Genomic DNA, 5,973 nt, shown 5'->3' with positions numbered 1-5,973 from the left:
CCCCCTCTCCAACATCCTGGCCGCCCATTGGCCGCCGCCGCCGGGCGCGACCATTCGATGTCCGACGGGGTGGGTCGCTCCCCTCTCGCCGCTTCCCAAGCCCCGCCCCCTCGCCCCCCGCGCTGGACGGCGGTGCGCCCGCCCGGCGCGCTCCGAGGCCAACCCTCCCGCTTCTCTTCCCGCTCTGCTTGGCTCCTTTCCTGCTCCGTCGTCTCTTCACTCTCCTCTCCTTAACGGTCCTCCGTTTTTCCATCTATCCTCCCCCTCCCCTTTTTTTTCTGGTCTCAGGCAGTTCACTTCTGTCCCTTCTCTTCCCTCGCTTTCCTCGATCTCTTTCCCCTTCGTTTTCCTAGCAATCACGTTGAGAAACGGACTTTTGCCTTTAGCCAGTTGATCTGCCTAAAGACGAGACGTTCAATCCTGAACAGTCTCACGATTCCTCTTGCCTCAGATATGCAAAAAAAAAAAAAATAATAATTAACGGCTTGTTTCGGTCCATTAATGGTCATTCAGTCCAGCAAGTTAAGGGACGGTTCTGGTGGTGGGATCCCCGTCGGAGTAACTGTCCGAGGCCGCCTTCAAAAATCAAGATGTTCCATTCAGGTGGTGGTTGAAGATGAGCAGAGAAAGGACCGGGCTAATTGATGATGCTTGCTTGCATCAGTGCACTTGGTTGACTGGTGGTTGGAGCCCTGTGCTGGAGCCAGGATGTAGAGATGAATCAGGCCCCACCCTGCCCTGAGTAAGCTCAAAGGCTGGGAAACACCCAACAAACAAATCCATTAGAGAGGCATGCACAGGGGCGTGACGTGAGGGACCTACATGGCAAACTGAGATGGGCCACTGGCTCCTTTTTGAAAAATCAACGCGGAAGAAATGTGTGAAACTGATTCCAGGAATTAACAGTAGCAACAAAGTGAGAGATTCCTCCCGTTCCCCCTCCCCCCCAAAGCTGTCTTGGGCTACAGGACTTGGGAAATGGGTGGCTGCTTCTGCTGGGACAGAGGAGAGCTGGAAGAGCAAGGAAAAGATTGAAGGATAAAAGCTGTTTGAGTTCCATGCTTGCCTCTCCCGCATGGCCGTGGCATGGCCCTTACCTGTCTTCTTCCAAGAAATCAAGGGACGGCCCCTGTCTTCAGGTGCTGGAGGACGCTGGACAGGGTAGGGCAACAGCAAAGCCCAGCAAGGGTAAGGCATTGATAAAACAAGTACAGATTCACCCCTGCTCATCCCTTCACATCCTCCAGCCCCAGACCACCGAGTACTGGGGTTGTGCAGCCTCTGCTATTCAGTATCACCTGGCTGAGGAGCTGCCATCTATCTGGGTCTCTGTCCCCCACTTGAGTACTGTGTCCTGGCAGCCTGTGCTCTAGCCCTGACAGTGGGCTGCCATTTTGTAATTGATCTTTCCAGAGGGATCTACTGTGTACAATTGGCATGGTGTGTATGGAGTAGGGGAGTTCATAACAACAACTTCAGTGCATGAAACAACTAATTTATGCAATCTCATGATTCTGGTGCCCAGTGAGCTCTACTGGTCTCACTGGGGGGTCTCTCATGCCTATTCCTTGGATGGTGGCTAGGGATTGGCTGTCTGCCGCTTTAGAGGCCCCGCAGTGAGACATCTTATCTCTGTGTAATGTCTCATCCTCCTGCTTTTCTGTGGCCTCTCCCTCCAGCAGGTGTCCTGATGTCCTACTTGGCAACCCAGGGCTCCATGAGGGAGGAAGGGGAAACTGGCAGACCTTCTAAGGAGTATCATTCTCTCCATTCTATTGGTCAAAGCAGTCACATGCCCAGTCCAGATTCAAGAAGGGAAGACATAAGCAAGGCAGGAGCTGCATGTACATACAGGGAAGATGGGCTTATTTGATGCCATCTCGGGGGGCTAACTACGAGAGAGTACCATTGGTGGTCCCCTGCCTGAGAACTTCCTGGCGTTTTTTAAAGTTTATTTATCTTGAGAGGTGGAGGGGCAGAGAGAGAGGGAGAGAGAATCCCAAGCAAGTGCCACAATGTCAGAGCAGAGCCCAATGTGGAGCTTGAACCCACAAACCATGAGATCATGACCTGAGCTGAAACCAAGAGTTGGACGCTTAGCCCACTGAGCCATCCAGGTGCCCATATCCTGTTCTTTCTGAAGAGAAACCCACCAAATGCCTCATCTTTCCAGGTCCAGATCTAAGAGCCCCATGTATGAGGCAGGACCTCCCACTGCAAGTTGTAAAACCCCAACCCAAGTAGCCTTTATACAGAAAGAGGTCATTTACGGAATTGAAAAGTTTGGGCATCATAAGATGTCATCAAGAATTGATCTCACTCCCCCACCCTCTGCTCTCCTCCCCCACACAAGTGTCCTCACCCAGGCTTTGTGACCAGGTAGGGAAGATGGCCACTAGCATCTGCTTCTACCAGATTGTACCAGTTTCACCACCTGGATGGGGTACCTCTTTCCTAATCATTCCAGCAAAAAGCCCAGGACAGACTCTCATTGACCTAGACTTAGCCCCATCTCTAACCCTGGTCAGCCCCACTGAACCAGACATATCAAGAGTGAAGAAGGGATTCCTCAGGGAGAGTTGGGGACAGCCAGAGAACAGGAGCCGATTCCACCTCACCCCTCTGGGAAGGCTTCCTTGGTAGAGCTAATCACTCTCTTCAGGCTCCCCACCCTCTTTGCCTCTATTAGGGCACTTAACAGATGCTGCTGTTATCTCTTCTGCCAGGCTCTGAACTGTTCATGTGAGTCTTTCCAACCTGCAGGCTTTCCTAGTTTCTTCCTCTATTAGGAGAACCTTGCCCCTCAGGTCCAGGCATGGGCATGTGACTCACACAGGACCAATCTGGGATTGATTTGTGGACACAGGAAGAGAATTGTGGCTCCATGGGGATGCTAAGGTAGGACAGTGTGAATGGTGGCAGTCAGTGCATCTTCCCCACCACATAGAGAGATGACACAGTGATGAATATTGTCTTGGGGCGCCTGGGTGGCCCAGTCAGTTAAGTGTCTGACTTCAGCTGAGGTCATGATCTCACAGTTCCTGAGTTTGAGCCCCACATCGGGCTCTGTGCTGACAGCTTGGAGCCTGGAGCCTGCTTCAGATTCTAGGTCTCCCCTCCCCCTCTGCCCCCTCCCTGCTCACACACTCTCTCTCTCTCAAGAATAAATAAACATTAAAAAAGAGAGAGAGATTGTCTTGGTGACATAGAATCTTGGTGCTGGCTGCCAATTTCCCAGTTTCAGTAGTTTCTCCTTTTAGCCTGTGACCTCTCAGGTACACGTCCAATAAATGCATTTTTTGCTCAAAGAGTTAGGTTTCTGTCACTTGCAAACCAAATACTTATAATTTGTCACTAAGTGTATTGGATAATGGGTGGGTGGATGAATAAGGAAGAAAGCTGAGTGCTGGCCGTGATCACTGATGTTGGCATGGGGTCTATTTCTCAAACACGCCTCGAGCATTGGAATTCAAACTCGAGATCAATTTGGGATGTAGACCATAACTTTATGGAATTGTCAGGGTCCCCAGAGATGAGCAGGGTTGACCAGATTGACGCCAATAACTAACATTCACATGAGGCTGCCAAATGAAGCAGGTTCCAAGGTTCATAAGCCCAACCACTGTGTGACCAGAGTGCTTACAGGGGAAGAGCCACGTACCTTCAGCCTGTAAACATAAAGTCATGCTAAAGGTTGCTGCATGAGCCTAAAATATGGACCCTGGCCACTCAGCTTTGATAGTCTGATGCCTTGTGTCAGGGTGGAGTCTTGCTGGCTAGGGACCAGAACTGATGACCAAGATCTCTCATCCCCACTCAGTGCCAAAAACATGGATACACCCAGACCATCTTCTCTGGACTTGAGGCCTCCTGGCCACAGTTTTCTTCACATAGGACCCAGTACACTAGATGAAGTTTCAAATCCCAGTCATGTCTCCCTATAGTGTCCTTTGTCTGTTAGCCTGCAATTGATTGAAAACCCAAGTTAAACAGCTTTAAGATAGAAAAGGAATTAGCTGGCCCAAAATAGCTTTAAAAGGCGAGGAAATATAAACCAGCTTCAGGTGTGGCTTGATCTGGGCGCTAATTCCACTCTTAGCTCTACTCACCTCCATGTTGATTTTATCATCAAGGGTCATGGTTGCCAGCTCCTACCAGGTTCAAAGCCAGTGGGAGAGAGCTTCCCTCAACAGATGAACAGACATCCTGGGTCTGACTCTCATTTCCATCCCTGAACCAAATGCCATGTTCAGGGCAATGTCCTACACTGGCCAAGAAGAAGCCACATGCCCAGTCTTGGACCTGGATTGTCTTCAACCTCACTCAAAGCACATATGGAAAGAGTTGGGGAGGTTTCCCCCCAACTGAGGATGTTGTTGCTGGAAGAAAGAGGAGTAGATGCAGAAAGAAGCAGAGGTCCAAGGTCTCTCGATGAAGCCTCGAGCTGCACACATTCATACCCCCTGCCAGCTGCTTCTCCAGAAATCCATTGAGTCCTGGTTTCACTCCCAATGTACAGTGAGGAGAAGGTGACTTGATGCCCCAGAATGTGGGAGGCAGGGGCGGGGGAGGGGGGGCACTCCCATTTCAGAGCTCAGACACTCTCCCTGAAGGCTCACCTTAGAGATTTAATGGGAGCAGAGAAAGCCTGCAAATCCATTTCTGGTTTTAAGTGCATGTGTTTTTTTTTTCTAAGATCACCCCCTCCCCCCAACCTTTTCCTTGTAAAAGTAATTTGTGGTCATGGCTTAAAAAATGATTGAAACCAAACAGCAGAAAGGCATGAAGAAGAAAGTGGATATCTCCTCTCTGGCTCGATCCCAGCCACATTCCCTAAAAATTTGAATTGATTATGATGCTTTGGCCTTAAATGACAAAACAAACAAACACATGCAAACACCTTCCAATATGCTTACTGGATTAGGTACTTACTCCCAAAACTAAAATTCCAAATGTAAGGCAGCCGTTAGGGGTGTTTGATTTAAAGCCTAGGAGGAGATTAATCCCTGATACTACCTTGGCTGAAAAATGTTTTCTTACTTTGTTACTTATTATAGGATGCATGGGGTGATGGCAGGAGACTGAATGTGGGTCCCTCCAGAGGTAGTTGGAGCCATGGGGCTTCACCAGAAGGGACTGAGGTGACAGAGTCTCAAGGGTCTTTATATATAACTTGATTTGTGGGTCACTTTCTGAATTTATTCTGTTTCTAGAATAGAAATCTGACTCATGATTTAAGCAGAAATAGGAGCTTACTGCCTCAGGGTAATGCTGGCTGCTTTAATAAACAGATACAAAATATCTTGCTCATGTTAACAACCCTTTCAGCAGATGACTTTCTTCCACACAGTGATTTAGGGACCTGGGCCCCTTCCTCTTGTGGCTCTGCCATCCCCTAGGACAAGAGTTCTNGATATGTGCATAGACCTCAAGGTGGGATGCTGTGAACCCAGATGGGAAAATTTTCACATTTGCTGCCATTTTGAATCTAGGTAACAATCCCAGTATTTATGAGTAGTACCTGTGACTATCCCCAGTGGAAACTCCAGCCTGAAAGTTCAATATCCTGTTATATATAGTTGTTAGGGAAATCTCTCCCACCCCCAATTATTTTTTTTTCTTTTTTGATTGGGAGAAATTCATATAACTTAAAATTAACCATTTTAAAGTGTACCCTTCAGTGGTATTTAGTACATTCACAATGTTGAGCAACCCCCTCTCGCTCATTTGAAAACATTTTCATCATCCTAACAGAAAATGTTGGGGATATCTTGAAATATCATTTTCACTCATTCATACTTTGAAAATATGGTAGTTATTAGACCCACAAGTAGATCTTGTTATTTGATATACTATTTAAATACATAAATATTATGCCATAATACTTAGAATATTTTAATAACTATTTCAATATAACTAATTTCCTTTGTATTGCTATGTATTGTATTTTATGCTTTTTACTTATTTTTTGAG

This window comes from Crocuta crocuta, unplaced genomic scaffold (assembly GCF_008692635.1).
Source record: "Crocuta crocuta isolate KB4526 unplaced genomic scaffold, BGI_CrCroc_1.0 scaffold218, whole genome shotgun sequence".
Taxonomy (NCBI): Eukaryota; Metazoa; Chordata; class Mammalia; order Carnivora; family Hyaenidae; genus Crocuta; species Crocuta crocuta.
This window is presented reverse-complemented; position numbering follows the sequence as displayed.